The 25,492-nt window shown below is 39.1% G+C and overlaps 1 protein-coding gene across 3 annotated transcripts in view; it reads left to right on the top strand.

Moving 5' to 3' along the window:
- Positions 1-255: 255 nt before the first annotated feature.
- CNTN4 (contactin 4) overlaps positions 256-25,492 on the top strand; it is a 955,661-nt gene continuing 930,424 nt past the window's right edge. For all 3 annotated transcript variants that reach the window (XM_057555542.1, XM_057555540.1, XM_007192463.2), the window contains exon 1: positions 256-336. The gene's annotated coding sequence lies outside the window, so the exon portion shown is untranslated. The remainder of the gene's footprint in view (positions 337-25,492) is intronic.

The raw sequence follows: 25,492 nt of genomic DNA, 5'->3' as shown, positions 1-25,492 counted from the left end.
GGCAGGTGCAGCCCCCCGGGCGCGCGCCTCCTCCGGTCGCGCACTGAGCATGCTCAGCGCGGCTGCGCGCCGGCGCCCGCCCTCCCCGCGCCTTTCGTCTCCCTCACGCGTCTCACCCTCCTCGACGCTGAGGCGCCGGCAGCCTGAACTCCGCCGCGCCGGGTTTTTTGAGCAGCCGCGAGCGTGAGGAGGGAGGGGAGCGCGGCACCAGACAGAGCACCGGCTTCAACACCAGGATTGGTCGCAAGTAGGAAGCTTTCGCCACTACACTGGGACCGACGGACTGTGCCGGCGCCGCACTCGAAGCGGTAGCGGGCTCCGCGCTCAGGTGCTCAGGTAAGTGAGGCGCGAGCTGCCGGGGTCCGCTCCAGCCGGGGTGCGCGCTGCCCCGGGCACCCCGGCTCTCGGATTCGGGGAAAGAGCATGGTTCTCGGAGGCTGCCAGGTGGAGAAGGTCTCTTCGGGGCTCCCCCTCCTGCAGGGCTGGAGAGGGGCTGTGGGCCGAACCGCCGTGAGCCCGGTTACCCTGCGGGGTCGGAGCAGCCGGCGCCGGGCGCCCTGAACCCGGAGGAGGCAGGGCACCGAGGACGCCGCCGTCACCCCACGGCAACCCTTCTTCTTTTTAGTCAGAAAATAAGTTTGTTGCGCTGCGAGGCAGCCGCAAATCAAGGAGCCCAGAGCCCGTAATGCTTCGGGAACCCTTAAAATCAGCTCTCCGGCTGGTTCAGGTTGTAGCCCCGTCTCCGTGCGCCTTCGGCCCCGGCGCACGGTTCTTGGCGAGAGAGTTCCCCTCTGATGTTGTTACGCCGGGCTCCGAGGGCCCAGCTGCAGCCCACGGTAGAGGAAGGCGAACTTGGGCTGAGGTTTGAAGGGACTAAAAGATCAGGATCCCGTAGCCGTGGTGGAAGAAGCCGTGTTAGAACAGACACTGATTTTCGGGGACGCCCACTGTGTGCCAGGCCCAGTGCTAAGCGCTGGGTGTGCAGCGGCGAACCACCTCCACCAGGTCCCCGCTCTTGTGGCACGTACCTGGTGTACCCACGCGCTGCCGACGGAGCTTGTGGGGAGTAGCGTTAATTTTTCAGCAACTTCGGGGGGATTTGCAGTTTCTTTTGAAAGGCCAAGGCAACAACCTCGTCTTCCCTCCGGACCCAGACACCAGCGAGATGTGCGCCGGGCACCCCGCAGACACCAACGGGCTCGCTCTCCTTCTGGAAAGGAGGGCTCAAAACCTGCGTGCATTTCTTCTCATTGTGCTTCGCGTATTTATATATTTTTTGTTTATGAAAGGTATGGAGGTGAGGGTAGGAGGACGTGGGCTCCTGAATCTCTCAGAACCACTCAGGGCGTCTGATGCATGGGAACATTCTGCAGCACAGCGGAGCTCCTGCGAGGAGGCGGCTCCGCGCAACGCGAAGATTGGGAGGTTGGGTCGTTGGCTGGGCTCTACAGATTTGGAGCGAAGAGGCTTGCGGAGGTGGTCGTAGGGCCAATCAGTGTGACAGATCACCTTGGGTGGGTGGTCTGCGTGGAGGTGGGGTTGGATCTTGGGGTGTGTTGGAGGGTTCTTTGCAGGGAGGAGCTCCTGGGAGGAATGCTCGGCTCGTGGAACTTTTTCTAGTTTTCCTACCGGAATCAACGTAGGGGCGGGAACACATTTGTCAGTCTTTTAATTGCTGGGGAAGCTCCTGCAGTTTACTGTGAAGGGAACTGGGTATTTCAAGGAATAATTCCACATAGCTGATTTGTTTGGACACTTACAATAGTAATTTGGAATGTGCTTTTATTTTTGTATTTTGAAGTTTATGGTTTATGTCCTTTAGGGAGAGGGGCAAGAGAATGAAGACTGTAGATTTCCATGCAGGCAGGTCCACGCAGTAGCACTGTCAGTCGGGCTGATTAGCAAGTTTGTTTTCTCTGTGTCTGCCCAAGTGGGTGAAAAAGAACGTTGTGTCATGGAGGCAGGCACGTTGAGGTAGTTTTCCCAGCATTGATGAGAAAACTCACATTTCACCCATAACTTTATGCTTGCTATCTTCACATTGATTTCACTCAAGACTAGTGTGAATCAACACAAGGGGTGGTGAGAGTATAAGATTGATAAGGATCGAAAACAAGTTCCATGGGAATGTTGTTTTTTGCCACTTTATAAATTGCCATTGATTTTGTTTGTTTGTTTAAACTGACTTCCACTGCTCTGGATTGATGAGGAGGGATCATGATGGTAAGCCCCATGATTATTTTTCGGTCTGGACCCTGCAAGTTTGCTGGCTAGCATGAAAAACTGACCTTTTAAAATTAGGGGCTAAGACTATAGGAGACGCGACCTGCTGTTTAAGGGTGCGGGTCAGAGCCACTTGGAAATTACAATGGAGGCAAGTTTCCTTATTCGCAGCCTTTATACAAACTCTTTTCATTTCCTTTAACCTGGGGGACTTTGTCTCCTCCAGTCAGTTTGCTGCCTCTTTCCCTAGTCATTTCATATTGGTAGGTCATTAAGGGTGGATAGAGAACAAGCCTTTCAAATAAAGTTGGCTTTTTTTGTTTTTAAATCATCCACTTATTTTACCTAGTGCTCTCTCCTTTTTATTCAGAAGTAGGTCTTTGAATATTTTTCCCTTTAAGCACTAAAGCTTTTAACTAGATTTTTTTTTTTTCTTAAAGATATACAGGACATCTGTTACTTCAAGTTAGGTCTTAAAAAAATAAACGTAACCTGGACAATTAAACTTCTCAACAGAAAACTCCTCTTTATAATTCTGACTCTTTTCCCAAGTTTGTATGATCATGGTTTTAACGTGTTTGATTCTTCTTTGTTTTATTTGAAGACATAGACATAATATACATTAGTTTCAGTGTTTCTTTTTATATAAAGAATTTTTTATGAAAACATGCTTTTATATGATTTTAATTGAATTAATCTATTTCACAGTATAAGCTAGGAGATGTCTGTATACACAGATGTGGCGAGTTTTGTTGTTTTCATTTCCCATAACACAGTGTTTTAAGTATGGTGAAGGAAACCAGATTTTTAACTTAGACTTATTGGTCTTCATATTTTTTAAATTATGTACTATCAGAAGAAAATTTGACTGTAGAGCACTAAAAGTTATTTATAAATTACACACATGTACTGTTATGTTGATATACTACTTATAAAACATACCCAGAAAGAAACTAAAGGATAAATTAAGCAAAAATCATGAAACAGAAGTTCTAATATTCTTTTTCTGTATGTATCCCAGTGGATTGTTTTGCACAGCCCCTAGGGTGTACGCCCAGCTTTGGAGATCACTGATGGATTGGTGTTTTTTACCTTTCTCTCCTTATTTGTGGCTCTCTCATTTATCATCTCTGATACTGTAGCCAGTTGCAAAACTGAGAGGAATCTGTGTCTCCTGTAACAGATGAGTTAGGAACACTTGTTTCCCTGTCATGGACTCATAGGTGGATGAAATGAGGCATAAGAGATGAATGTGATCTAGGGGTCTTCCTAGATCTCCCAAATTGGATATACAGATGAAAAAAAAAAATGAAGTTTTCATCCAAAGACTAAAGTTCCAGTGGTCAGAAAGTGAGGAAACTAAGGAGTAAATGAGTGAGGGAAAGAAGGATACTTTTTGTGTTACAGTATTTACTGTGTGGAGGGTAGAAAGCCCATTTACCTTGGAGCAGATTAACCTGGACCTAAATGTGGCCCTGCCACTTATTACATTCATGATATTGGACAAGATAGTTCCATAACTTCTGTGAGCCTCTGTTTCCTTAGCTATAAAATTGGAATGACATCTATTTCAAAGCAGTGTGGTAGGTATTATACATAGGAGTACAGGTGTAGAGCTTGGCTGTATTAGATTGGGAAGGTTAAAACCTATAACAAATGAATCGAAACAAAGTGTACTGCCTCAGATGCAACAAATGTATTTCTCATTCATGTAAAGTTCCATAATGCATGATCCTGGCGGCACTCCTCCAAGGTGTGATTTGAAGATCCAGCCTTCGTGCATTCTATGTCCCTGCCACCTTTAGCAGGTTCACTGTGTTCATCTGCATCAAGCCATTGGAAGGAGAAAGACTTGCAGGGTGTTAACTGCCCAGACGTGGAAGTCATACATATCACTTTTGCTTTCATTCCATTGGCCAGAACTCAGTTATGTATGTGTGTATCTTACTATAAGGGAGTCTGGGAAATGTAGTTTAGCTGTGTTTTCAGGAAGGAGAAAAAAGGCTTGGGGGAATAGCCATCATTGTTTGACATTCTATTATTGTATGTGATATTTCCTCCATGTTCAATAAATGTTACTTCTCTTTTCTCCCCTCCCCCCCACCCCAATCCCCGGTTGTCTTGGCAGAAAAACTGGAACAGATAGAAGACAAAGTGATAGAAACAGCTAATACATACATAGTGTTTACTATTTTTGAGGTACTTTCTAAACACTTTGCCCCCCTAGATAGGAATTATTATTGTGTCTATTGTATAGATGAGGTAAATTAGGCTTAGAGAAATTAAATCATTTGCCCGACATAGCCAGCAAGTGGCAGAGCTGGGATTTGAACCAAGTTGTATGGCTCTAGAATTGCTTTTCCTAGCAGTTTCACTATACTAGATTTTTGTTGTTGTTGCTACGTTTTTCTTATTGTAGCCATTGGACCACCTTTTCTTTTCATTTATATAAAAAAAGTTGGAGGAGAATTAAAAAATCCTAAAGAAGATAAAAGATTGCATCTAATCTGCAATATACTGGAGCAGAATTATATGTGATATTGGTTTATCTTGAATACCTACCAGGAGCAGATAGTTAAAGGAAGACCACCCTCCGCGCCAACTAAATGCTTTCTCATTTCTGATAAACATATTGCCAGGGTTTGTTCCCTGAATTTTAACCTTCTTTTTAAGCTTTCATTTTGGAAATCCTGGGCTACCACTTTTATGCTGCAGTATGTGAAGATAAACTCCTGTTCATCTCCTAGCCCAAGCAAATATCCTTTCTGGTAAGTTCACAACTAAAGCATTCTCTCCTCACCTTCCCTTTGATCAAAGGCATTGCTGTTCATCAACATCCCCAGCTCCCAAGAAGCCTCCCCCTGTTCGCTCAGCTTTGCAAAACTGTTTCAGTATTTCCTGTATGACTGAAGGGACCGCTAGCTATTATCCTAGTATCCTCTGAACAAAGTGACTCCTCTCGCTGTTCTCATCCTGTTGTCCCACTTACATTAGAGAATCTGCCTCATCTCATCTTTCCTATGCATTTGTCTTTTACAAAAACACCTAGTACAGTTTTGGTTTCCAGTGGCCACAGTGGAAATGTGAGGTGGTCACAGTGAGAGTGGACTTTTTGCCAGGACACTTCATACTTCCACATGATGAACTCATTTTTTTCTTCTTGTTCAGTATGTATTTGTGGCATCTTCACAATTAATTAATGAGAAGACACACATCTTCCCACCATGTAGGGAGGCAGATGTACTGTAAACTTATCAATCAACTCTCAAAAGCCCATGTTCATTTCCTTCTAACTTTCCCTGAACCTCTTGTCCTCAGAGATTTGTTTTATTTTGCTTTTTTTCCCCTAAATTTGTCTCCCTTCCAGTATCCCTCACATCCATGCCATTTGTATGTGTGTTTTCAAGCCCCTTCTTGTGATGTAATGGCGTTAGAGAGATGGAGAGGTTTACTCTCATGTTTTTAGACTCCCAAAGAGCTGAGTCCCACAAGGCCTTGTGAAAAGCTAATTCTAGCTGTTGTAACAGATAAACTAAATTTTCAGTGACTTGAAAAATCTTTATACTTCTTGCCCATGTGCAGTGCTCACAGCACAGGAGTGGCTTTCCATGGAGTCATTCAAGGAATCAGGTTCCTCCTCCTTCTGTGGCTTTGTCCTCTCGTGAATCCCCACAGTCCTCTTTGTTCAGACAAGGTGTACGGCATTTGAGGAGAGAAGTGTCCTGCCAGGTTTCAGAGAAGCTTGTTTTAGGCTCAGCCTGGGAACGGTTATCATGGCTCCTGCCCACATTCCACTGGGCAGAACTCAGTCACTTGGCCATTGTTTACATTGCCTCTCTGTCTGGTCTACCCTTGCTGTCTTCTTCCACCATGTTTACTATATTTTGCATGAGGCTCAACTCAAATGTCACTCTGTTAAGCCTCTTTTGATACTACTAAGGAGTAAAGAATGGCTCTCTTCTCTGTACATACTACTATTGTGTTGTTTTTCATGCCACTTGTATAATACCTATCATGAAAGTGACCAGCTCTCCCAGTTATCCCAAGACTGAGAGGTCCCCAGTGTGCTGGACATTCATTGTTTGTTTGTTTTTTCTAGTTCATCTATTTTATTTTTAGAATGTATTTGTCTTTTTTTCTTTTTTCTTTTTTTTAAACTGCAGTATAGTTGATTTACAATGTCGTGCCAATCTTTGTTGTACAGCAGAGTGACTCAGTTATATGCATATATACACCCTTTTTTAAAAAATATTCTTTCTATTATGGTTTATCACAGGATATTGAATATAGTTCCCTGTGCTGTACCTTAGGATCTTGTTGTTTATCCATTCTAGATGTAATACTTGGCGTCTACCAACCCCAAATCCCCAGTCCATCCCTCCCCCCGCCCCCCCTTGGCAACCAGAAGTCTCTTCTCTATGGACATTCATTGTTAAAATCAGGGAAGTCCTGGGCAAATTGGGACAAGTTCATTGCCCTACCTACTACCTTGTAAAGTTACTTCATGTGTCACTCAGTACCATGTGAGTTTCTTGAGACAGTGGATAAGAGCTTGAAATTTAGAGACAGATTTCTTACCAGTCCTGAATCCATTATGTACTAGATGTATTATTGTGTGTGACAGCAAATTACCTACCTTTCTGGGTTTCTGTTTCATCAGCTGTATGATGGGATAATATGCATTTTGTAGGCTTGTTCAGATATTTAAAAGACATGGTAAATTAACTCACCGAGTGTATTGATTGACATATCCATAAATTTGGGTAGTATCGAAAGGTGCAGGAGTTTGTGAAGACTATGTGCAGTACTGCATGCAAAGTACTTAGTACATCCTAGTACTTAGTACTAGTACGTAGTACTTAGAAAAGCCTAGTAAGCTTCTAGTAAACAGTTTTTAATTGACTAATCTTACTTATATTGGAGTATCTCTTGCCTAAAACATGATAGGCACCAAAAGGACAATTAAACTCAATATATGTGTTCATGGAGCATTAATGATATTACAGGAGTTTGGGATAAGGGGAGCAAACAAGTCAGTGAGAGTGGTTAGGAAATATTTGGCAAAGATCTTCTCATGTTTGAAACTTGAAAAAGCAAGAGTTGGCTGCAAGATTAGCTTTTTGTTTTGACAGAGTTTTATTTTTCTTTCTTATTTAAAGCCAGAATCAATAAGTTTCATGGTTTGGAAAGTGAAAATGTTTTTCCATATTAAGGCAGGGTCAGTTTCAGCTCATAATCCTTAAAATGCCTTTTTTTTTTTACTGTTAATTAAAAAAAGTGGTGCATTTCTGGGAAGGGAATTTGGTTCATGAGAAAATGAGGGTTTGGATGGCAGCACGCCTGATTCCACAATGAATTTGAGGTTCTAAAAAATGTATCCAGAAGTCTCCTTTGTTTTTACTACAATAAAATAGCTTTTTCCACCTTTGGGCTAAACTTTTGTGTATAAAGTACTTTCTACCCTGCACAACTGTACTAATATAACTTTGGTAATTCATGTTGCCTATCCCTTTTAGGTTTGTCATGGAAATTTCTAATGAGGACAGGTGTTAACCAGTGTGCTTATGCTGAAATGGGTCCCATTTGGAGGAGAAAAAAATAAAACAAACAAAAAATGACGTGACTCAAATCCCCTATAGGGCTTGATTCTAGGCACACTGCCATCATTTTGAGTTGTACAAATTTATATTGTCATCTGTTATGATTGCTCTTCAACTAGCAAATATAAATATGGATATTTTTGTCTTTAGTGACTCATTTGATTAGCTATTAGCTAGCTATTGATTCTAGACTCCATGCAGATCAGTGAATTAATTGGGAGTCCAAGCAGTACTTTTACGGTATTTAATTAGGTGAATGACATCCTTAAGGAGAGAATATTTACTTAAGTCATGTTTCTAATTCCTAGTAAAAATTATAGCAAGAACATGGTTATCTAGAATTCTTGGAATTAAGTAATGGTAAATAGAGGTTTGTCTTTAGTCTAACAATAGTGCTTTTTAAAAAATGGAAATCCGTGTAAAACTATATTGCTTTCCCCTTTAAACAGGCAGCTAAATATGATTTACTTCTTGACACAGATCACTGTGATGAACATAGTCTAGTAGTTTAGACTAGAACATTGATTGGCCTTTGAATCAGACCCACCTGGATTTGTTTTGTCACCAGCTGTGTGATCTTGGACATGTTCTTAACCCTTACAAGGTACTTTTAAAAATCTGTAAATTGAAGTTGATCATGCCTACCTTGCAGAGAAGCTGCGAACATTAAATGATGTGAGTTTAATACTTTCATAAGCAAATTAGCCCTATACTATACTCTTGGCAGTTTATACAGAACACGGTTCATACAGCTGCTTTCTATATTTGTTGAGACAATGAATGTTATACCAGACTGTGCAACAGGATCCCATCAGGTGCTGGTGAAACATAAGTCCCTATGCCGAGTGACCTCTGTCTGCTTTCCTCTGCCTTTCAGGTGGTCATATATGATTCCTTGCTTTGGTGAACGAGCCATTTCTATTTACTTTTTCTTATCGTTTGTGCAGTAGAAAAAAACAAATATACAAGCCATTCAAACTATATTTAATGGTTTGAATAGTTCTGAATGAGGCTCTGAAGGGCTCTTCCCTCCCCCCCTTTTTGTGAGAGAACAGTACGGATATTTCATATCCATTTTTTTTCTTTTTTTAAAATTTTTATTGAGGAATGGTTGATTTACAATGTTGTGCTAGTTTCAGGTGTACAGCAAAGTGAATCTGTTATACATATAGATATATCCACTCTTTTTCCCATATAGGTCCTTACAGAGTATTGAGTAAAGTTCCCTGTGCTCTACAGTAGGTTCTTATTAGTTATCTATTTTATATATAGTAGTGTGTATGTGTCATATCCATTTTCACTCTTCTCAGCTTCCCCTTCCCCTACTTCCTGACTGGGGTACTGAGAGGTACAGTAGAAATAGAAAATAACTTTCTTTGATAATATTGTCACATGTATTTGTGATATGCTTTGTAGCAGCAGCCTGTTTGTGAAGATTTCTGTGTTACAGTTGTGGAAGGTTGGCTAGCTTGCCTGTGGTACAGTAAACTTCATTCAGAAGTCTGTACTCTGAGTACATGATCTTTACTGTATAAAAAAGTTCCTTTTATTTTCTTTAGCACATTTCAAGTTCTCATTTACCATTTACTAGAACCTATCTAAAAATTCCTAGTCTGTTCCCTTTATTTTCTTTCTTGAACCTAATGGTCAGAATTGGAGACATTTCAGCAATTCTAGATACTGTTAAGGTGGTGGTAAGGTATGTATGTACTCTATGTAACATGGGTTTATTGTAAATTCGTATTTCCATGAACTCTACTCAATTCTTTTATTAGTAACAATTTACTAGTATATTGTAGTTTTTATTTTGTGTTGTAACTGAAATTAGTACTTTTCTTTTAGACATTACTATTATTCAAAGCAGCAGTCTTCTTCTGAATTAATGAGCTTTTACAAATTTTAGTAATTTTCTTATAATGTAGCTCCTTAAATCAATATATTAAGATTAATGCTTAAGAAAAGGGACATAATATAATACAGTCCCCATAATAATGAATTCCATGTTTTAGGTTGGGATTCAGTCTCCACAGATGGAAACAGTGTTTTATGTGATGTAAAAGAAAGGCAGTAGGCAGACTTGGTGATTGAAAATGATTTGATGATTCAAATTCTGGCTCTACCACTTATATATTTGTAAGATTAGACCAAATTATTTAACACCCCTCAGCTTCATTTTTCTTATCTGTGTAACGTGGGTATTCTTGTAGGGTTGTGAAGACTAAAATGAGCTAATGCTATATACACATAGCCTGGTGCCAGGCATATAATTAGATTATCCCTAAAAATGTTGAGTTTATCATTATGATCTTATTCTTCTCATACAGTTATTCAATATGATATCTATGCTGTTGATGAAATATGTGAAAGTTATGATTTACAAACTTGGAATGTTATTCTTTTAAAATACTCAGTAAAGTGATGTATGTTTGTTCCTGTGTCTTTATCCATGGATAGACAATATGATCTCCCTTGGCTGCATAGAAACAGAGGAAGGCATCCTTTCCATAGCACGTTGTTTTATGGTTGACCATGACAGAGAGCCACTGTATCAGGACTGAGATGCGATTAGCACTGTTTGAGATTTCATTTTGGAGAAATGGTTTTGGCTATGGTCAAGAGTCTTATTTATTATAAAGAATGAATTACTGAATAGGCTCTCATCTGTATTCTTTCTACTTCAGCTATAGCCCATCTTACCATGCTGCAAAAAGAAATGCTGACATGTGACAGAGTAGAAATATAAAAATGTTTCCAGTTGCTCTCAGTCAAATGTGTTTGAAATTTTTAAAAAGGTTTACACAATTTTAAAAAATGTGTGATACTGACAGTATTGGGGAATGAATTTCTGTTTACTTGGGAGAATATCAGTCTACATAGTCTCTTTATGGGTGCTTTGAATTTCAAAACTTAGCAGGCATAACAGTAATGACTGGTATATTACTAATATGCTTGCAATGAAGGAGTTTTACATATCTGAAGAGAAACAAGCTAATGTTGTTTTATTTTCCATGTGTTTGTATATAATGAAATATTTTTAGTAATTTTATTTTGAATGCTTCTCTACTTCCTCCTTGTTTGTAGGTTTACTGTGTAGGTTTTTGAAATTCAAAACTACTTATATCATATATTGTTTTATTTATAGTTCATCATTTAACCTCATTACTTAGATATTTTAATTACTTTTATATTTGTTTCTATAATTTGTAACACATACAGTGAGAACTTACTGTTTTTCTTTGTGTTTTACATCCCTCCCCACCCACTATCTACTAAGCTAACTCACATCCAGATCTTAATTCATTGACAGACTTCCATCTATTAATTTATAACCTATAGAATCTAAGTTTTGGGCTTTGTATGGAAAATTGCTTGACTGCAGGCTTCTAATCATTCATGCCCTGGTGTTCTCTGCTGTTAGGTTATTTCTCAAGTGAACTATGTATCACAGTTTTTAGGTGATTCTTTGGAGCACCAGACCAAGTGTTCATGAATGTCCTAAAGTATACATTTTCAGTGGAAATGGTGGTAGAATTCCTGCCATTTCTGGCTTCTTGGGCTTTCAGATGTTAGAAAGAGCTATAAAAACATAATTACACTGCTGGATTTCACCACTTCCAATTATTTGAATTACCTGGAGTGAGTAACTGAAGGGGTGGAGGGGCTGTTTCTCTTATATCTGAAAATAATATAATGAATTGTCCATCAATAGGGATTATTTGAGTTTGCTATTGATCCTTGATGTTGTGCACCCTACTTCTCATTGACTAAGAACATCCATTTTAGCGAGGCCTAGGTATACAGGGTAGGTATACGGTGTGTAGTTCAGAACAGAATATCATTCCTATGGGTAATTTGCCCAAGACCTTACTGTCATTGTTGTCCATAGATGAGTATTTCATGGGAGTTTGTGCGAAATGCAGAACTTTGACCCCCACATCACACCTACTGTATCAGAATCTTCATTTTCTCATGTGATTTGTATTCACATTAAAGATTGATAGGCATTGATTTACCTCATATTCTTTTTTAAAAAATAATTTTCTTATTTATTTTACTTAAAAAAAAAGTATTTATTTATTTATGGCCACACCATGCAGCTTGCAGGATATTAGTTCCCTGACCAGGGATTGAACCCACACCCTCAGCAGTGAAAGCACCGAGTCCTAACCACTGGACCACCAGGGAATTAAGATTTACATCATATTCTTAACTAACTGAACCAACTGGTTCCCTGCTGCTAGTTATAAGTGTCAAACGTATACTCAACATGCTTAATTATATATATATATATTATATATATATATATATAATATATATATAATATATATATATTAAGGACCCAATACTGCAGGATTAAAGATAGGTACAGTAGGCTAGTAGCGCTTGGCCAAAGGATGATCAGAATCTAGATGGGTAGATACAATATATAGATATGTAACTCACATCCATTGTAGCTAACATCAGAAATTCAGGTAGAATATGGTCAACGTGAATGGAATAGACAATGCTTTAGAAATCATTGTAGGGAAGTGGTTTTATTTCTTGGAAACATGTTCTCATCATGTTCTTCTTGAAGCTCTTAGCAGTAGAGTATCTCAAGCCATTTTTGCTTATGTTGAGGTCAGGATCTCGAGTACAATATCTACCATTTTACCCATCATTGTAATTGATCAGGCTTTAGTGAGTTCTTACATAGCCTATATATATATATATATATATATATATATATATGTATACACACACATATATATATGTATATATACATATATATATATATTTGTGTATGAAGAGACACGTATAATGTGCTTTCAAGGAGCTATTTGCTTGGTGTGAAAAGAAAACTCAGATTACAATGTGATGTGGGATATTATGGTGGCAGTTGCAAAGAGATTATGGGGAAGAATTGAAAATTGAGTTAAAGTGAAAAGATGGACAGAATTTGCAGGTTGGGTTTAGAAAGAACACTTAAGAAAAAGGATATAGTGTGTACAGTGGCATGAGGTCATGAGAGAAATGACGTGTTCAGGGAATGGCAAAGAGCCGAGTGTGAGTGGACCTTAGGGATGTAGGAGGGTGGCGGCAGGATCTTCACCTTATACAAATGCATAGACTAGAATGTGAATGATGCCCCAAGAGTTGGGCAAAGAACAAACAAAGATAGTGTGATTAGTGCATCATGGAATTGTATAAAGTAGCATCTTTGGGGAATAAGAGGAAATTGACCTGTATCCTTTAGGCCATAGAAAGCCATTACACGATTTTAAAGGTCTGGAATGACGTCAGGTTGCTAAATTTGAAAAACTCATCCAAATTTAATGTGGAAATCTGAATGATGGGCTGGGGGTGGTGTGTTGAGTGGCATCTGTAACCTGTCTAAGCTTTTAGATGTGTGCCTGACCTATGAATATTTCTTATTTCCTATTTTCTGATCATGTTAATTATGTAAGATTTCAGTAAACTAGGTACAAAAGTCCATTCACATTTTATTTATATAAAATATTTTTACTTGTTTAATGTATTTCATATTTAAATCCAGTATGCATAGGGATTAGTAAGTAATTTGGGGTTTAAATTAGAAAACTAAGAAAGTGAGCAAACAGCAACTGTTCTTAAACATATAATGGAAAAAAAAAGCATTACACAAGGTAATTAAATGCTTTTATATTGTAGCATGAGATTTGTCTCATGGCATTAGGTTTCCAAATGTACAATTTCAATTGAGTACAAGACACGTTTTTTTTCCGTTTAAAAACGTTTTATTTGAGATGTCGGAGGTTTACATGGCAAGGTATCCAGTGCCCATCTGCTATCCCCCCATATTTTCTGGTTTCACTCCATATTGCTCTCCCGTGGCTGTGGTACATTCCTTTGCTAAAAACATTTGCTGTCCTTAGATATTGTTAAAGGGGAACTAATGCTGTTTGACAACATTTCAAGTAGTAGCCATTGATATTGGATATTTTAAAAATTTAATTCACTGGAACAAACTTACTTTCCTAAGAGTAAAATTACTTCCACTGTATGTGGTCTTGTAGGTTGATAAATCCAGAGCCCACCCTCCCACTAAGAAGTGGTCCAGGACGTCTTTCTTCACTTAGCCCTTCCTCCGTCCCAGTATATGAAAGGTGCAGGCATATGACCAGCACCTCTGAATGCGTGGATTATCAGATCCTCTCTCCTCATCGGTAGAATCATGAGCTCAGTAACATAAGGATGAAGAAAGAGTTGGAGCGGTTATTCTTTGTACTGTGTCCGTGTCCTGGCCAGACTGCCCAGTGGTATCTGCTCCTGGGGAATTTGGGAGCTGTTTGATTCCCACATTCTCTCTTCTATCTTATGATCTCCTTATATCCTTTTTATAGAGTATCTTCCTCCCTAGGTTCTCAGAGGTCACTATTCTTGCTTGCAACCCAAGGACTGTAAAGAGTTTCTCCTAGTATTTGGAAATGTTAGGAGGTGCTTCTCATTTGTGACATGCCTTATAGTGTTATGCCCTCATCTTTCTGTCAAGAACTTCTGAAGCACAGACACAAAGGTTATTTTTTCAGGGTGCACTACTCATTAGTTTGAGGCCCCTCCAGGAATTTGGAAAAGTCATCCCCTTGGAGAGCCTATGGCATTTTCTTCAGTTTACGGTAACTACTCTGATGCCGATGTTCTGCAGGATGGGGAAGTTGGCTGGGAATTCGGTGTGTAAATCCCCGTGCCTATCTCTGGTTTTCAGTTTTGGGTGAGTGTTTTTTTTCAGAAGGAGTTCTAGCATCTCATACAACTGCAGATGCCAAGGTGTTTCTTAATAAGCTTGTTCTTCTCTGAGTAGTTCATATCAGCCAGTACTTTCTGATGTTTGATAAAATCAACAGCTGAAAGTTCCCTTCTTGGTCTAGTCAATGCTTAATGTCTTTTGTGCAAATGTGTTTCTGGAGGCTCTGTTATCACAGTAAGGAACTAAAGCTTAGATTTGTGGGCGCACCTTGCAAACTTGTCATTAACTCTGGGAACCAGGGCTCTTGGTATTTATGGGCTGAGACTTAGTCTTTGTCCAATGTGCCTTATAATAGTCTGAGCTTAAAAGTCTCTGAGTGTAACTTGGGCCTGGTGTTCATAATTGAGTTGCACCCCAGGCCTGATGATCTTCTAATAGTCTTTCATATATAGTCATGCACCACTAAACTCTTGTTGATCTTCTGTTAGAAGCAAGGCATTGCAGGAGGCCTAGTGTCAGATATAAAGACCCATTCCCTGCCTTCAACTTGAAAGTGGAAGAGGAGGCCATGATTATGGGAGTGAATATAAAGTCTCTGGGGTAATTGCTACAAAATATGATCCTCAGAAAAACCTGGCACTCTAGAAGAAAGTAAAGATTCACAGCCCCACTCTAGAGGTACTGAATAAGAGTCCCTGGAGATGTGGTTTAGGATACTGTATTTTGAATATGCTCCCCATGTGATTCTGATGTTCAGCCAGGTTTGGAAAGTAGAGCATGTTCTGCAGAACACTAATTCTTCAAGATATAAATAAGATTCCCTTTAAAAAAATTCTCAGCAGGAACGAGCATAGGAAATTCTGGATTTTGAATAGGTTTTCTTACATTAGAATTTCTCAGCATCTTTATGTGCCTTGTGAAAATACGTTTCTGAAATTTACTTGAGTAAGGTCTTTCAGGCTGCTGTAACAGAGTACCATAGACTGGGTGGCTTATAAGACAACAGAAGTTTATTTCTTACAGTTATGAAGGCTGGGAAGTCCAAGATCAAAGTGCCAACATATTCAGTGTCTGGTGAGGCCCACTTTCTGGTTCTTAAATAGCCATCTTCTCACTATAACCTAACATGAAAGAAGGAGCAAGAGAGCTCTCTGGAGTGTTTTTCATAAAGACACTAATCCCATTTGTAATGGTTCTGCCTTCATAACCTAATTACCTGCCAGAGTCCCAACCTCCAAATACCATCACATTGGGAATTAGGTTTCAATATATGGATTTTGAAGGGACATACACATTCAGTCTATAGGAACTGAAAAACAACCTTCCTCCCCAGTGCAAAGATGGTCTATGAAACATCTAGTGGGGTGGCTCTCAGCCATGGCAGTGTGTTAGAATCATTTGATTTAGTTGGTTTGGGGTGAAGGTGGGTTCTGGGTAATATAATTTTTATAAAGCTTCCCAGATGATTTTATTAAATGCAGCAGGGTTGAAGACCAGAGATATTGTGGTATATTCTTTGGAATATGTGTTGGGACATTTAGTCCTAGTATGTGTTCCTTATCACCCAGGTTATTTTGTTTCACATCTGTCAGGTAGTTTTACTCAATTTATATGTCTCATGTCATATTTTTTAGAGTAGGTTTTCAAATGTCTTTTTTTCTGATTATGATAGAAATTTATTTTTAGGACTTGGAGTCCTTGGAGACATTCTATGAGAAAAATATATATATACATGGGCTTTCTAAGTAAATTTTAACCAGAATGAGTAATGTTAATCATATACTCACAATGTACCAGGCAAGTTGCTAAATGCCTTTATTATATTATCTCATTTAAACCTATAATCATCCTATGAGTTAGGTGCTGTGATGACCTCTAGGTCCTAGATGAGATAACGGAGAATCAGTTATCAGTTATTAAATAACTCAGTTCACACAGGTAGGAAATGGTCACACTGATGTCATATCCCCGGTCTGCCTGCCTGTGAGCTAAAGCTTTTAACCAGTATGGATTCATCACTAAAGTAGAGATTTTTATATTTAGTGATCAGTATATGGTTAAAAGACCTAAGCATGTGCACAATGCTTTCAGAACTACATTTAATTGCAAGGATGGTGCATCTCCATAAACTATAGGGGTTTGGGAATACATACCAAATGTTAAGAACCATTTTAAAATAGGAAGATTTTCAGACAAACATTGGTATATGAATGTAAGTAGAATTTTTGCAGTTATAATAGATTGGTAATTTGTGTATGTAAATTATATGTTATATTCATTATTCTGAATTTATTTGAATATTCAAAATTCAATGTATAAATATATTTTTCTTACAGCTAGCCTTCCAAGTATTGCTAAGATTCTAGAAAATATTGAGTTTGATAGATTTTTGTTACTCTGGCCACAAATCTAAACAAAGGGAAAGAGTGCTTTTGACTACTGGCAATAATACTCAGTGAAGGGGATTTATGTGTGGGTCCAAGTGCATGCTTATTAGTTTCCCAGAACATGATGTTTCCTTTTAAAAGTACATGCCTGGGTATCTTGTTATGACAAGTAGAAAAAGTTTCCAGTTGCATGTCTTTCATTTTCCCAGAGAAGATAAATTGAGTAATGTGTAAATGACAATACAGAGTCTTTTTAATGAAGTGTAGTGATTTCATCTTATGTGTCAACTTGGCTACGCCACAGTCCAGATATTTGGTCAAACACATCCGGATGATGCTATGAAGGTATTTTTAAAGATGTGATTAATATTTAAATCGGGACACTGTGAATAAAGCAGATCAATAACGTGGGCCACATCCAGTCAGTTGAAGGCCTTAAGAAAGACTCACGTCCCCCAAGGAAGAGGGCAATCTACCAGAAGACTGATTTTGGACTCAGGGTACAACCTCAGCTCTTCCCTGTGTCTGTGGCCTGTTCTGCAGATTTTGAACTTGCCAGCTTCCATAATCACATGCGCCAGTTCCTTAAAATAAATCTCTCTCTTTCTCTCTTTCTAATACGTATATATTTTGTGTGTAAACACACACACACATACACACACACATTCTCTTGGTCTGTTTCTCTGGAAAACCCTCGCTACTACACCAAGATTCCTTATTCTCCCTGTTTAAAGAAGGTTCTCCCATTGTTTTTCAAATAGTTGACTTGGATGTTCTTGTCCACAGTTGCCATCATACTTTTGCAGAATGATGAGCAGTGGATGGCACCAAATTCTACCCTCTCTAACACTGGTGATGTGTCCCCATGAATTGGGCCATTTCATAAATGTCATAGAGAGTAAATGTGAGCACAGAAAGTTCAAAATGGCATTTCTCGCTCCTTGCAAATTTGTGGTATTTACAGGTATTACAGGTATGGTCTTTGGTCTTCTAGGCAGAGTAGGGTAATTTAGAAAAAAGTGAATGAAATATCCTACAATTCACTTCATTCGTCCATTTTACTTATACATATTGACCGCTGCTCTATGCTAGGGCCAAGTTAGGTCATGTGGGTAGGAAAAAAAAGAAAAAAAGACATGTATCCTGCTTCATGGAGCTTAGGGTCTGGTAGGGGAAGTGGAAAAAAGTGTTAAATAACTAATACTTATAATAAAAATAATTATAAACCGAAATAGGTGCTCTGAAGGAGAGAATGATGGTGCTAAGCTGGAGAAGAATGTGGGAGGGATCTACTGTAGATGGCTGAGTGAAGCAAGTCTTCTTAATGAATATGAATTCTGAGACCCAAAACTTGAGAAGAAGCTAATCGTACAAATAAGCAGAGAAGAAAGTTCCAGGCAAAGAAAATAACATGTAAAGGGACAGGAAGCAAGGAAGAGCTTGATTCGTAACTTGACTTCATGTGTAAATGATCAAGTGGCCCTTGGTCAAGAAAGCCTTAGCGAAGGCTGAGTGAAGGAAAATGCTGGGAGTGAAAGCTGTGAAGAGAATGATATAGGAAACTGGTTCCACTGGGTAACTGAAGTTAGTTTAGCTGGATTCAAGTTTGAGAGTATATTCGAGGGATAATATTACCTTTAATATTAATAATATTACGTTTAACCAGTTTTTCAATATGTTAACTTCCATATTATTGAAACCATACATGAGGCATTTAGGTAATAGAGAAATATTTTCTGTTTTTGGTATGAATATGACCATCATGAGCATGGATTGCTGTCTAAGTCTAGCTCATGGATACTTGTCTAGAGATCATAGATCTTAGAGTGTCATTTTGTTGGTCTGGAAGGCTGTCCATACTTTAAGAGGCTATCTTGATATCTCAAGTCACTTGAAACTCTAGGCTTACTGACTTTTGGAATTTTAATTGTATGACTGTTTATTTTCGTCTCATCTCCTTTCCCTGCTCCTCCCCCCACTTCCTCTCCCTTTTTTACTTTTTTAATCAAGTCCTTACCAAAGGTTAGAAGTCAGTACAGCACTGTATATGGTGAATATATCATTTCAGTTGTAAAGAGTTGTGTGCCTGGATATGTGCGTCCTCCAGTTCTGTAGAATTGTAAAATAGGTCACTCTAGAACTTGTGCTGTATATGAAGCCCCTCACTGAATAATTTAAGCAAATCTCAGACTTTCAACTTGGCAGAGTTTTCATTTCATATCTTGAAAAATTCAGGTATACAAACTCAAATGAACAGTTAAGGTAATTATCCATGTTATTTAAAAGAAACAAATTCTGGTACTGATGAAGAAGTAGGGTCTGGGACCTTGATTGATTTGGACTGGCTATTAATGTTGTTGAATTTCCCTGGATAATGTCTGAACTTTCAATTTCACTTTGGCTTTATAACACTTTGTATTTTTAAATTATTTTTCCAAAAGGTTATATGTCTGTGAGTGTGCATTTTAATAGTATAAAAGGGTATCTGGTCAAAACTAAGCTTCCTTTCTGTCACCTTCTATTAGCTCTCTCTCCTAGAGGCAATGCCACTATTATTTGTCTTTCCAGAGATATTTAATGTATATGAGCACATATATATTAAGATACTTATTCAATAAAAAAGGGTATGTGACTGTCTACTATAAAAACAATGGCATGGAATATCCTTTTTTTACTTAAAGATAAATCTTAGACATCAGTCTATGCATAGCTATCCCTTGCTTGCTAATGACGACTCAGAATATTTATTCCCTTATACCAAGACCATAATACTAGACCCCTGGTCATCAACATTTATGCTCTTTATAGGCCTTTGCTACTGTAAACATTATTTTTGTAAACATATGTGAGTGTATCTGTAGAGCAAATTCCTGAAAGAAGCATAGGAATTTCTTAGTTAAAAAGTAGTGCATTTTGCATTTTTAATATTTGTTATTTCCAGATTGCCCTCCAAAGAAGCAATCACAATTTACATTCTCCAAATAATGTCTTTATCCCTTTTGAAATGATGTAGTAGCCCCTTAGTGATTAGCAGAAGTTCATTCTATAATCAATGTTAGCAATTTTCACAAAGCCTTACAAGCGATCATGTACCCAGGCAGAACAGCTTATATTAGGGCATTCTTGTGCAAGGTCATAGTTGTTGTTGTTTCTGTCCTTTCCATCTGTAAGAGCTCATTAAGGCCTCTCAGCTACAAGGTTGCATGTTATATTATGAGGTATTAGGTGCTACAGGTAAGACAGTGTCGTGACTGGGCAGTCAAAATTGGTCTTCAATTTTGTGCAGCGGATAGAAGATGGATAGAAGATGCCAAGAATATATGTTCTTAGCTTAGGGCAGCCTCAGGATTTGGTTACCAAAGTGATAACCTAACTGATCTTTGGAGAACTTGCAATCAGGTATATGAAGTTAACAATGAATAATAACTCTCATTTGTTGAGCATTAACAATAGGCCCAGGATCTTTGCCTATGTTATTTCTACTCTTTACAACAACCCTCCAAGGTGGGCATTATTATCTGCACTTTACAGTTGTGGAAAAATAAGTTCAGAGAGGCTGAGTGCCTCTCAACGTCTAATAATTGGCAGAGCAGGAATTTCAGGAAAAAGCCTAATAACTAATAATTGGCAGGGCAGCCGTTTCAGTTCTAAAGTCTCTGTTCTCTCCTCCACATGGCACCAATATTTCTGACGTAGAGCTACCTACTTCCAGAGGATTTTTTCCCTTTTATTTTGCATAATTTCAATTGGCCATTAGAATCACTCTGGTAATCTTTGTGCATTGAAAAGGTCCTTGTTATCAGTATTCTGGAAATTTTAGACAGTGCCTTGTCTAAAGAATCCCTGTCTTTTGTTGGTCCAGCTTTTGTACCCCTGCTGCTTAGCACTCCTCTAATATGCCTGCTACAGATAGTCTGCTAGTCCTGAATCCAGCAGTGCTGTCCCCGGGCAACACCCGCAACCTAACGTTTCTGAACTGACATCTCACAAGATTTATTGAGATGCTGTAGTTTTTTCTTGCACTACACTGACTGTAATTAGTTGCTGACATAGGATGATTTATTGTTGGAAATTTCCTTAGAAATTTACTTTGTGTTTTGGGGCTAAGAGATGAGTGCTAGAGTTTCAGATTTACAGCTCTGTCTTGCACCACTTAACATATCAAAACTACATTTGGGATCACCAGGCAGCTTGACATCATAGGGAAGGTCATCCCAACTCTAAGTAAAACTGAAATGTGTAGCAATTAAGAGCAGTGAAGAAGCTACATGACCAAATCAATTCTTCTTGATTAGGCCCTGGTTGAATCTTTAAAGATATAAACAGATGGAAAGAATTTAAGATGGGAGCTACTCAAAGCCAAGAATCCAGGTAAACATCTAACGATTCTACGAAGACAAAGAAGCCAGAAAACGAAACCCTAGGCCCTCAAAGCATGAAGAGCAAGTTAAGAGGAATCTGCCTGTGGCAAGGCTGACACAGAGAATGCAGATCAGGGAAAAACCACTTACAAGAGGTTGGCAGCATATCCTGTCTGAGAGTCTGTCAGAAGAAGCCAGGTAAAATTCCTAACCCACTGACAGATTTTGGAGAAGTGAAGCAGTAGGGGAGAGGGGAAGGAGTTATCCAAAAAGTATGAGCAGGGTAACAGAAAGAAGAGGTCAGCACCAACTTCCATTCTCACTTGTTTTGTCACCCCCATTAACCATGCCACCGAGGTCAACTAGTTATGTTGTTTAACTGGGTTAGTTTTAGGTCATGGTGGCTTTCTTGGTAATAGATTATTTTCTCTTTTTTAAGTCACGCATTTCTCAAACCTATTGTCTGCATTAAGACTTCTGGGTCCCTCAGTTTTTTGGTTTTGTGTGTGTGTTATTTTTATTTTTAAATTTTATTTTATTTTAATAAATTTATTTATTTTTGGCTGCGTTAGGTCTCTGTTGCTACGTGAGGGCTTTCTCTAGTTGCAGGGAGTGGGGGCTATTCTTGGTTGTGGTGTGCGGGCTTCTCATTGCAGTGACTTCTCTTGTTGCGGAGCACAGGCTCTAGGCGTGCGGGCTTCAGTAGTTGTGGCACGTGGGCTCGGGAGTTGTGGCTCGCAGGCCCTAGAGCACAGGCTCAGTAGTTGTGGTGCATGGGCTTAGTTGCTCCATGGCATGTGGGATCTTCCTGGACCAGGGCTCGAACCCGTGTCCCCTGCATTGGCAGGCGGATTCTTAACCACTGCGCCACCAGGGAAGTCCCTGTGTGTGTTAATTGTAAAAGTTCTATTATAGTTAGGATTTCCCTTCTGATGGGTATGTTTGACATCAATTGTGACTCTGTGTTGTTATCAGAAGCCCTTCCCATAGTGTGTCTTATTACAAGCATCCCCTGACTGTGGAATTGTGGATATAGCCGTTTGAGTGTCTGAATATTAAACATCTGATGCCTTTATGGAGTATCCACCAATGAACACTTTTTAGGCGCTCACTGATCTCTATCTAGTTAGAGCCCACAGACTCTAATTTGGTAAGGTGGAAAATGAATAATAACATCTCCATTGTGTGTTATGATGTTTTCTTGTTCATATCTCTCATCAGAGTTTGCGATAATTGACTGTTTCTTCCTTGTCTGTGTTCCCAATGCGTGTGGCATTTCTGTGTGCCTCACAGTTCCTAGTATTAAAGTGCTCAGTAAATAAAGGTCTGAGTAAATTTTACTTTTGGTTCCTTTATCTGACACCTTTTCTTGTACTTTCTGGGTAATAAGAAGTAGAGATCTGTGTTTCTAGTAGATTTATGCCTTATAATTAAGAAATATTGATTTAATACTTTTTTGTCCTGTGGACTTTATTTAATCATTAACTAATAAGATTTATTGAGCACCTTGTACTTGATGGTGTTAGCTCCTAAGCACATAATTGTTTTGAATGGAATAATAGTTTAGGTGAATTTGATATACAAAACTAAGTGCTGTGTGTTAAAAAAAATTCAGCCGAGTAAATTTTAAAGATCGTATTGGCTTTATTCAATGATTCATGAATCCCATCTAGCAAATAGAAAGGAGATCCAAGCTGTACAAAAAAAAAAAAAGACTTATAGTCAGCAGTGAGAGGGAACAAGGAAGTTATACCAGCAAAAAGTGGATTAGTTGTGGCAAGGTCACTTTCCTTTAGGGGATGGCAGGGGTCTTATCAGGTGGATTAACCACTAGTGCTGACCAGGTGATTCCAGATTGACTTGTTTAAGATTCCATTCCTGGGAGAGGCTGAAACTGTAATTAAGTTAGGTATTAAGTCTCTGGTTGGTGACATGGGGCTTAGCACAAGTGACTCCATATGGGTTCTGTTGTCTTTTTTTTTTAACATGTGTCTGGAGGTTGAGAAGAGGAGGGGAGATGGTAACTTTAAACATGGTTGGAAGCTCATCAAGGAGTTGCTTTTTTTCTTTTACATGTGCGTTGTCCTCTGCTGGTTACAAGCAGTGAAAATTTATCTAGGTTTTGTTAAGTAATGGGGGTTTATCAGAAGGTTAAAAGCAGAAATGAAGAAGAGAGGAATATCTTTCACATGGAAGGTTCTGATTGGAATACTGGGAAAGCTACACAACCATGGTACACTTAGACCTCACCAAGACAGGGAAGTCTAGGACTAGAAGGTTATGTGAGATCTTTTTTTGATGTTTACCTGATTAGGGGTGTTAGCAGTTTATGGGTCCCTATTTCACTGTGGCACAGTTAATATGATTTACCTACTCTTTCTTTCTCATCTGTGTAGTCTGTGGGGTTTCTTTCCTCGTTCCTATGAATTGCTTACTCTTTTTTCATGAGAAGAAACTGAATTGGTTAGGTCACCATCTCCCCAGTTTGGGGGCAGTGCCCTTGCTAGGGGCCACTTGGTAGACTGCTGGCTGCTCTGTGGTGATCAGCTGTCCTTTGCCAGGTGTCCAGCACAGCCCCAATATGTGTTGATGATGGGGTAGCTTCATTATCTGAGATAACAATTACATCAGAGAACTCTGAGAAGTACCTTTCTGTGAATCATCTTTCAGAACCTAGTGGATGCCTTTCCTTTTCCTTTCTTTCTTTTTTTTTTTTTAATTTAGGAAAGAACTCAATATTTGATCACATTAGGTGGAATGAGGGAGAGAGTAGTAACATGATCCTAAAATAGTGGGATTTAACTATGTGATGCTCCATAATCCCTTCCATGATTGAAACTAGTCTGTTTCTTCTATTTACTTTTTAAATTGATTGCTATGAAATCAAGGACATTCCTAAAATATCAAAGAAATTGCTTAAGAGAGAATTTGAATCTCTTTACTTCTTATACTACTGCCAAGAGTTCTCCTCAACCTCACCAATCATAGAAGGATCAGAATCCATATTGGAAATATATGCCAAGTTTAGTTCAACTGCTCTGTGCCAAGAACTCTTCCACCTATAAGATGCTACAGGTTTGGGCTAAATGGAGCCCCATTCATCATTATTGTAGAAATCTGCCAGTGTTTAAAAGATGCTACAGGGAACTATAAGTCATGTGCTAAATTAAAAGATTGTGAGCTCCACTGGTATAGCCAAAAGCAAGCTCAAAGCTGTGTGGCATCAGGCCAGCAGTAGAAAATAACCTGACACTGAGTTTTTCTTCCTTTGAATGACACTCTTTCGAGCAGAGCAGGAAAAAGTTGAAGTCTGTGCTGTTAAAAGATGTTTATTTCCGCACCCCCATTTCTCATTCACACTGAAGGCTATTGTAAAGTGTGTTTCACTGAAACCCTTAAAAGAAATTGACATGTTACTACATGGGAAGACAAAGATAGAGTCTGTTCAGTAACGATTATGCAGTCAGGGCTTTATCTGCTTGCAGATAATTTGTGGATTATTTTTAATCCTCTGGCAGTTTCTTTCCTCACTCTTCCATTTACCTGCTATTTACAGCCCTGAGCCAGTCACTGTTGAGTACTTGGTGAATTTTACTTTTTATAAATTGACTAAAAGAAAACACATGTTTCCAAAATGGACATACTGATACTAGCTAATATTTATTGAACACTTTTTTGGGGGCAGATTCAGTATTTTAAATGTAATGTTCACAGAAGCTTCATGATGGCAAGAACTATTGTTACTACTGTTTAACTAGTGAGTAGAGTGAGGCTTAGAAAATATTGGCTAACTCGTCAAGATCTCAAAGATAGTGAATGGCAGAGCCAAGGCTCAGGCCCTGGGAAAACAGGCTCATTATTAATCCTGTGCCAACTTGATCCCACTCTGAGAACTGTGATCTACACGATTGCATGTATCTCCCAAACAAGGAGGCATCATGAGGAGATCAGTTTGGTTAATGAGGGCCTCCCAAACCATGAAGAATTTAGGATGTTTAGCTTTTAGTGGTGGAAATTCAGTGCAAGGGGTTTCAGTAGATGTCTTCATATACAGGAAAGGTTTTCAAGTGGAAGATGATCTGTTTTGCATTTATTTGCACAGAGGTAAGAACCAAGACATACTAAAGGAAACTGTAGAGAGGCAACTGAGTGGAACGGCCCCAAAATAAATAGGCCGTCTCAGCATGTAGTGAATCCCCCATCACCAGAAATGTT

This window comes from Balaenoptera acutorostrata, chromosome 10 (genome assembly GCF_949987535.1).
Source record: "Balaenoptera acutorostrata chromosome 10, mBalAcu1.1, whole genome shotgun sequence".
Classification (NCBI taxonomy): domain Eukaryota; kingdom Metazoa; phylum Chordata; class Mammalia; order Artiodactyla; family Balaenopteridae; genus Balaenoptera; species Balaenoptera acutorostrata.
The sequence above is the reverse complement of the archived record's forward strand: the minus strand, read 5'-3'. Positions and strand labels throughout refer to the sequence as shown.